This window comes from Notolepis coatsorum (genome assembly GCF_963971535.1).
Source record: "Notolepis coatsorum genome assembly, chromosome: 19".
Classification (NCBI taxonomy): Eukaryota; Metazoa; Chordata; class Actinopteri; order Aulopiformes; family Paralepididae; genus Notolepis; species Notolepis coatsorum.
Genome location: NC_140183.1, coordinates 3,144,325 through 3,154,191, shown reverse-complemented (window position 1 = coordinate 3,154,191; position 9,867 = coordinate 3,144,325).

The following is a 9,867-nucleotide window of genomic DNA, read 5'->3' as shown; positions in this document are numbered from 1 at the left end:
AACTCGCCACCATTTCCCCCTGCCCCACGTTCTCTCCTCTCCTGCCCCCCCCACCCCCCTTGGTTTTCCCTTACTCTCCCCCCGACTGTCTCCCCTACTCACTCCCATATTTGTTATCCGTTACTCATGGTTTTATGTTTCCTGTGTATTCTTATTGTCCTCCGTTTCCCTGTGGTTCTGTTTCTTTGTTTTTCGTTTCTTTTTTTGCCTATTGTTAGCGCCTTTGGGTCTTTGAAAAGCGCTATACAAAATAAATGAATTATTATTATTAACATGTTTGAGTTCCATTTGAATATAAATAATATGTATGATATATAATATAATGTAATGTAATGTTATATATTATAATATAAAGTGTTATTAGTGAGATTTTAGTTTTTGAAATGTGTTTGTTGTGGTCGCGGAGATCCGCCATTTTGAATAAGCGGCCCACGCTGAATGATGGAAAATGTAGTCATTTTGAGAAGAGGACATCCAGAGCTTTCAATGAGCGTTGGCATTTTTCAAAACGACACTTCCCAAAGGCCTCAAGCTTTCGGCAAGCAAATGACTTCCTGATTAATATTTTGTTTTTCTTATTACTCTGGATTATATACCACAAAACTGAACGTTATTGGCATATATTGGAGTTAGTTTGTCATCCCTATTTTGAGCATTTAGCAACCATCCGATTAAAAATCTGTTTCAAAATGGCGGAGCTCTGGCAAGAATAAGAAACCTACTGTACATACTAGGGATGCTCGATATTGGGTTTTTTACTGTTACCGATATACCGATATTGTCCAACTCTTAATTTCCGATACCGATATCAACCGATATCACATTTTAATGCCTATCGGCCGATAATATCGGTAGGCCGATAATATCGGTAGGCCGATAATATCGGACATCATTTCTATAGAAATGTAAAAAAAAATTAAAAATTATTTTTAAACCGATACCGATATTTTCCGATACATTTTAATGCCGATATCGGTAGGCCGATAATATCGGACATCCCTAGTACATACAGTAGATTTCATTATCTGTTCTTATGCACGCCTGGTGATACTAAATCCAAATTGAACTTGGCCATTTGAAAGATAAGATTTGGCCCAAACCATAAATGTGCGAATTGGCTATAATAAAGTAATTTATAGGCCTGCTATTCTATATTCTATAATAATATTTCAAATAGCATTGGTCTGGATGGGAGAATTCAGTACTGTATCTACAAAACCTTCTGTTTAATCATCTTCCCTTTATTCATTTCCTTAGATGTACAGGTGATCTCAAGAAGGTACTGAACGAGCTCATTGGCAGTTTTTCATGTCTGGTAATTTTTTGCATGGTGTTATTCACTGTCAAAGATGCAAAGAAACATCATAATTCATATTCTCCTTTGTTTCATCACAATTTAAGCAAGCCTAGTAATAGACACAATATTTCTGACACTGGGAATACATTCACTGAGGTCCATATATGTCCCTAGATACCAAGAACATGCGAATGACCTTGTAGAAGTTGAGCAATATTCCATTATAGGTATGTATTTTAGGCGGATTTTCAGAATGCTGTGTAGCCTATGCTTCTTCATCTGAAGGATCCGATTGCAGTTTCAATGCATATGTGTTGAATTATAAAAATAAAAAAAAACTGAATGGATCCCAACCCATGGGTTCTATGTACATCACCAGCTATCACCGTTGTCCAGATAATGATGAGTCAGAAGTTACATATCCATAGAGGCTCCATTCGAAACTGAACTAATCCCAGTTGCCATGAAACTACTCAGCGGCTCAGGATGATTTAGGCCATGTCCAGACTAAAACGATTTCGGTCGTATCAGGCCAAGTATTAGATCGTTTGCACCTTTCAGCCACACGGAACTGCGTTCTGGCAGCCTGAAGACGCTACTTTCTGATACCAGCTCCCAGAGTGCGCAATTCTGAAGACGCCTGAACACGCCCCCCATTGTGTCACCATCTTTACAAGCGATACACGTCTTCTCCTGAACCGATGACACGATAGCCCACCTCTCCCTTACCCCGCATGTGAAAACATCACAACAACAATGGCATGTACAGAGTAGTTGCGTGTTACAGAAGCTATTGAGCTTGATCGGGCTTTTACAGCTAAATGTACCGTCGACAACAGATTGACATCTCCCTTAACACTTTAATCGCCGATGACGTGTTTAGACGTCATTCCTAGCCATGCTCATTCTGCCGAAGACGCCGTAACTCGTCTTTGATATCAATATTTCAAAAATCTGTGATCGAAATCATATTTCCCCTCCGGGGCCCTGAGATATACTGCAAAGCTCCACTCAACTCTCTAGCGCAGGGGTAGGCAACCCTAGGCACGCGGGGGCATTTTCTTTTTTTTTTAAACTTTGGCCATCCCGCCGGCTCTTTTTTGCGTTTATCGCATTTTCTCTGGTCAAGAATGACCGACAGACAGAAACAGGTTGAATGGGGGTACAGATGGGGGGGAAGACACTCTGAGAAAGGCACGGCTGCAGTCCGGGAATCGAACTCGCTAAACCCCAGATCCGTGACGAGCACGGTTGTTATATATATATTTTTTTTATAAATATTATAGTGAAATATTTTGCACTGTTGTCGCATTTATCTTGTTGAAATCCTCCCACAGGTTCTTTTTACTACCACATATTTAATTGAGACCCTTTATTTGTTTATTATTTCAATTTAGCTGGAAATACATTGCTACATCCAGGGGCGGACCTAGCCCATTTGGCGCCCTAGGCGAGATTCACCACTGCTTTTTTTTTTTTGCGCCCCCCTCTGGGTGGCGCTCTAGGCGACCGCCTATATCGCCTGTAGGAAGGTCCGCCCCTGGCTACATCATTCAGTAACATTTGCAGAGCCTTATAACAAAAACATTATTACGGTCACCATTGTGACCAGTGGGATTAATCAACAAATTGTATTATTTATTTTTCTATTTCATTGAACATTGCACATGTTAACACTTTGACTGCCAGGGGGCGTCTTTAGACGTCTTTGCTGGCCATGCTAAAGTTGCCGGGGGACGCTGTACGTCGTCTTTATATCAATATTTCAAAAATCTGCGATCGGATTCATAATGTCCCTCCGCTGGCCTGAGACACAAGTGTGATCTCCTCTCAATCCTCTAGCGGTTCAAGACCGCCATCTGGTGGCCGATCGGCAGATCGAAACCGGATGTCAACCTTTAACCCGGTAGGACTCACTCCATATGGGGTCCGGGCACTCGCTAATGTTAGAGAGACTCCGTCTTCACACAGTGAACATCGATCGCTGCAAATAACTCGAAAAAACAACATGATTTGGACGTATATATTATTATACAACCTGGAAATGGACCGACTATTTCAACATCCCATAATGGAAAACTGTCTACCCCACGCTGATCGCCCAACGGCCCGCGGAGACTGGGGTGAGTTTTAGCGTGTAATATTACCGTGTTCGACACTAACTGCTATGATGAACATTTGACCCACATTAGATGATTGGTATAACGCTGCCCACGGAATTATAAACGCCCCCTCGCCCATCCGGTCAACATCAGATGACGTGTAGTAACTTATAGAAGTACGTCTAGTTGGAATTTTTTATATCGCGCTGATTGCCATCAAACTGTATTTCATCATCAATATAATGCATTTGGGGCTATATATCACGTTCTGGAGAAAGCTGCAGAAAGAGATGAAAACATACTTATACATTAGACCATACTTTACTATGAATATGTGAATGAAAAAGTTTAACGTTGCTACACAATGAACAATACATATAGGACTTTGAATGGGCCCTAATAATGGCAATGTAGCAATAGAATTTAAAAAGTTATAGCCCTGCAAAGAAGGGGACTTTCTCCATAGACAAATAGCGCTGGCAATCTATGGTATATCATTAATTTAACCTTAGGCAACCAAAGTGTTAAATGCATTAAAAGCCCCAAATGCATTATATTGATGATGAAATACAGTTTGATGGCAATCAGCGCGATATAAAAAATTCCAACTAGACGTACTTCTAGAAGTTACTACACGTCATCTGATGTTGACCGGATGGGCGAGGGGGCGTTTATAATTCCGTGGGCAGCGTTATACCAATCATCTAATGTGGGTCAAATGTTCATCATAGCAGTTAGTGTCGAACACGGTAATATTACACGCTAAAACTCACCCCAGTCTCCGCGGGCCGTTGGGCGATCAGCGTGGGGTAGACAGTTTTCCATTATGGGATGTTGAAATAGTCTGTCCATTTCCAGGTTGTATAATAATATATACGTCCAAATCATGTTGTTTTTTCGAGTTATTTGCAGCGATCGATGTTCACTGTGTGAAGACGGAGTCTCTCTAACATTAGCGAGTGCCCGGACCCCATATGGAGTGAGTCCTACCGGGTTAAAGGTTGACATCCGGTTTCGATCTGCCGATCGGCCACCAGATGGCGGTCTTGAACCGCTAGAGGATTGAGAGGAGATCACACTTGTGTCTCAGGCCAGCGGAGGGACATTATGAATCCGATCGCAGATTTTTGAAATATTGATATAAAGACGACGTACAGCGTCCCCCGGCAACTTTAGCATGGCCAGCAAAGACGTCTAAAGACGCCCCCTGGCAGTCAAAGTGTTAAAAGCCATTTTTTTTCTCAAAATGTGAGTATTACCAAGTCAACTTGTGTTCTTAAAACAATGACAATAAACATAGTTTTATTAGGTTGAAATAATGTGGTTGTGTACTTATTTTTCTGTTAACTTATTATGGATTGAAAACTGAAAACCTTAATGCACAGTAACTGAACTCAATATTTTTAAAGGTCAACCTCCACGTTGTATTTTTGTTCAATAAACAATGTGGACTAGGCCAACAGTGGCTTTCATGAAGAAGGGGGAAAAAAAGTATTGAAATTGACCCAGTTTTAGCGTTTTTATCAAACATTTTGTCTGCCCAACACAATCACCACGCACATGCATATTTTAATCAATGGTTCATAACGTGCGTGTGTAATCGAAATGATCGTCACAACAGGTGCAGGGCACCAGGGGGCGCTGAGAGTCACACAGCTAGTGGCAGGCAGAGAGCCTTGCAACCATAGATATATGCTTGCTACTACTAGCCGAATGAAAATGTATCTGTTTCACCTCACTATTGCTCCGTGATTATAGCCATCCATCCATCTCTAAAGCTAACCACTATTTGTAAAAGCCACAACCACGTTACCATATTTGTAATAATGTAAATCATTGTGTCGTTGTACACATATTGTGTTTATAACGTTAGTAGATAACATAGCTTAGCTTGGTAGCTATTGTGCTAACAACATATCCCGACATCCGGCTCGCTGGCCGGCATGAACAGCCGACCCAAAATGGTTCTCTCCTCTCTGTACACCCCGTCCCCACGGGTGCCCTGCCGGGGGGCCCATGGACGCGACGGCGGCGGCAGCCGTAGGGTGCTCGAGCCCGTAAAGGCTAGTGTTACACGATAGCTATGAGCTAACTAGCGCTGCGGGCTCCGGCGCCCGCCGCTGTTGTCGAGTCCACAAGCTCCTCCGCTGGGACGGGGGCACACAAAGAGGAGAGAACCACCCGCAGGGACGGCGGGCTATAGGCTAACGTCAGTGAGTGTAGTAGTCCCGACTGTAGCAGGGACGGCGGAGATATAGGCTAACTGTGATGCACCGAGTGAGCCACCATTGATCTAGTACTATGACCCGGACGGACATAAGGCATACGTTTCCTGAAGTGACGTCACGGCCGTGCTAGGTGCTAGCGTCTGATAAGCTTTTAGATTCGGCTCATTAATATGCACCTGTTGTCCTGTTGTGACGTCGGCGTTTGATAAGCTTTTTTGATTCGCGCGTGCATGTTATTCGTGCGTGGACCTTTTTAACTCTTTCAGAGTGGCATTTCCGGTGTCAAATGGAAAAAAATAAATAATGAAATTATATACCAATGATGTAAACTACCCATAATTGATCAGTAGGGTTTAACCTGGAGGTTAGGCTTTAAGTTCTGGTAACTTATTATTATTTATTTTTTTACAGTGTAGTCTTGCGATCAATCAAAACTTATTTACACGATATACCTCACATTCACCCTCCATTCACATCCTGGTGTTCTCCATTAGGCCTGTAGGTTGAGCTATGACAGCACACGTACAGTACACACACCGATGTGTGATGTGTCCAAAAATGTATGGGCAAATGTGAGTGAAATGGTCGCACTGTATGCAGCTGTTTGTCTGCATTGCATTCCCCCCCCCCCCCCCAACTCAGATTTAGGGTTGATACAACCATCATAATAATATTGTTAATAATAACATAACAATAATGATGTAATAATGTAAAAATTATCATTAAAAAGACCCGATTATGAGAAAAAGAATTTACGATGCATGGAATATTGTTGAGGCACACTAGTTACAACTATATTTCAAACAGGCACTCCATGTCAAAAAGGTTGCTGACCCCTGCTCTAGCGGTTCAAGACCGCCATCTGGTGGCCGATCGGCAGATCGCCAACAGGAAATGACTCGTCGAACAGGAAGTGCTCATCCATATGTCGTCCGGGCACTCGCGATCGTTAGCCTGACTCTATCTCCACACACTGGATAATCAATCGCTCGCCCTAACTCAATAAACAACGTTATTTGGACGTATATAGTATTATACAACCTGGAAATGGTTCATCAGGATCAACATCCCATAATCGAAAACTGTCTACTCCACGCTGATCGCCCAACGGCCCGAGGAGACTGGGGTGAGTTTTAGCGTGTAGTATTACCGTGTTCGATATAAACTGCTATGATGATCATATGACCCACACTGGATGAATCATCTAACGCTGCCCACGGAATTATAAACGACCCCCCGCCCATCCGGTCAAGATCAGATGATACGTAGTAACTTCTAGAAGTACGTCCAGTTGACATTTTTTATCTGGCACAGATCGCTATCAAACTGTATTTCATCATGCATATAATGCATTTGGGGCTATAAATCACGTTCTGAAGAAAGCTGCAGAAAACGATAAAAACATACTTATACTTTAGACCGTATTTTAGTATGAATATGTGAATGAAAAAGTATAACGTTGCTACACACTGAACAATATATATAGGACCTTGAATGGGCCATGATGATGTCAATTTAGCAATACAATTTAAAAAGTTATAGCCCTGCAAAGAAGGGGAACTTCTCCATAGACAAATAGAGATGGCAAGGGATGGTAAATTATGAATTTTAACCATGGCGATCAAAGTGTTAATCTGCATGCAAAACCCAGCCAACAAAAAAAGAGACATGATATATGTCTTATATGTCCAGATATGTCCTGGCTAGAAGTGTTTATTAAACACTGGGAGTTATTATTAAACAACAATGGCATGTACAGAGTACCCCTTCAGTTGATCATGACAAATCCTCTCTTACCTTGACGATTCAAAAGCCTCCATAATTTATTAAATAGTATTCCCATGGCTGGTGTTGAGCTGTAGCCAGCTAGCGTTGATGCTATCCAATGCTAGCAACATTAGCTAAATAGCTAACCAACTAAATACAATAGACAGTGGTATCCTGAGGTAACATTAAATACAGACAACATTTGCTAGTCGAAAGGACTGGACACACACACGGACAAGTTAAACATCAATTAATTTATTTATTACAACACAGGTAGTTTGAGCTGCCTCCGACCGCACCACGGGGCTATTATATTATATACGGCTTTGAGCTCCCTCTCTCTCCTGCCGATTAAAATCCACAGCTCTTCCTCCTCCTCATCACCGGCTGCCTGTGAAGCTGCACTCGCGCTGTGTGTGTGTCTCTCCTATCCGTTGAAGACTAGCATCGGCTCAAAAGCACAGAACCGGACACACAAGTTATCGAAAACAACGATCGACAACACGTCCGGTCGGGGATTTTCAAAATAAAAGCGCGACGTCTAAAACTGGAAAGACATTTATTTTGTAAATTTGTGGCACGCACTTATTATCTTGAGACGTTTTCCTTTTTACGGAAACCTTTTTTTAAATGAAAACTAAACGAAAATGAAAAAGATCAAAATCGTTTTAGTCTGGACAAGGCCTTAATCACCATTGTGTGTGTGTGTGTGTGTGTGTGTGTGTGTGCGTGTGTGCGTGCGCGCGTCTGTGTGTGTGTGTGTGTGTGTGTGTGTGCGTGTGTGTGTGTGTGGGGGGGGGGGGGGGCGGGTGTAAGGCCATATGTGATGAAAATGTTATAGTTGTCCATAAAAACCATGAATATTTTAATCCTATGTATGTTTGATCAATTGATACTTTATAGGAAGAACAATAAAAATATGTTTCTTTCGTTTTTAGTCGAACAAATGTCTTCAAAACCTTCTTGTGATGTAAAGGAGAATGGTTTAAAGGAGAACATCACACAAGGTGTAGAAGCCAAAACTGACATTATTAGAGGTTGTATTGCCATATGTTATATTTTATGTATTTGTTTGGATTTATGTATTTGTGTTGAGTTCTGCCTGTATACATTGTGCCTGCCAGCCTGCCAAATTGGGTTTGTGGCATCAGTTCCCGTTGCTCACCAGTAGGTGACATATACTTAGCTACTTAACGGGTAACGGGACTGATGACAGCAGGTGCGTTTGGTTACCGGCAGAGCCTAACAGTTTTTGACCGTCACGTCACGTCGACACGGCACGTTGTTTGGTTATCGTTTTGTTTGTAGTGTATAGTGTTTGTTTGTTCATATTAGCATTTACTCATATCACAGGCAAATTGTGCTTTCGGTAATTATGAGGTAAATAAACCCAGTTGGGGTGTTTGTTATTGGAACGGACCTTGTGGACATTCATCCTTTCACCAGACGAGTACCCAGCACGAGCAACAGACGCGTCAACTATATGTTTTAGCCGGTATCAGCCTCCTCAAGGGCTTTATAGATTTATTGTTTTGTATAGTCAAGTTAGGCCCTTACACAAGGGTTAAAGGAGAACACCACACAAGGGTTAAAGGAGAACACACAAGGGTTAAAGGAGAACATCACACAAGGGTTAAAGGAGAACATCACACAAGGGTTAAAGGAGAACACCACACAAGGGTTAAAGGAGAACATCACACAAGGGTTAAAGGAGAACATCACACAAGGGTTAAAGGAGAACACCACACAAGGGTTAAAGGAGAACATCACACAAGGGTTAAAGGAGAACATCACACAAGGGTTAAAGGAGAACACCACACAAGGGTTAAAGGAGAACATCACACAAGGGTTAAAGGAGAACACCACACAAGGGTTAAAGGAGAACATCACACAAGGGTTAAAGGAGAACACCACACAAGGGTTAAAGGAGAACATCACACAAGGGTTAAAGGAGAACATCACACAAGGGTTAAAGGAGAACATCACACAAGGGTTAAAGGAGAACACCACACAAGGGTTAAAACAAACAAGTAGCTCTTGCCATGTGGGACCCACACTGAGTAAATGGAATATTTCATCCTGAGTGCCCGGCTAATTTAAGCATTGGGGATCCACCAGACACAGGCCTGACTGGGACTCACCTTGGGTCTTGGCCCATAAGAAACCAGAGAGTTGTGTTCTATACCTTTTGGTTTGACTGACTTGACAAGTGATTTTATGAATTCAGTAAGAGAGTAGATGCTGCTTCCCCCTAGTGGAGTCAATGAGCTATTACACAAAAGGATTAGGGTCTCTGCACAAAGCGATGCTCATGTCCATTAAAACATGGAAAGAAGTGCCCATTCAACATTTTATAGCAGCCATTTTAGGTGTAACAAAGAACACTGCCATGAGACAACAATATTATTTGCCAATAATTACTTATTTTAGACTTCAGCTGCAACATGTACTGTAGGCTATAAGTCTCCTTTCT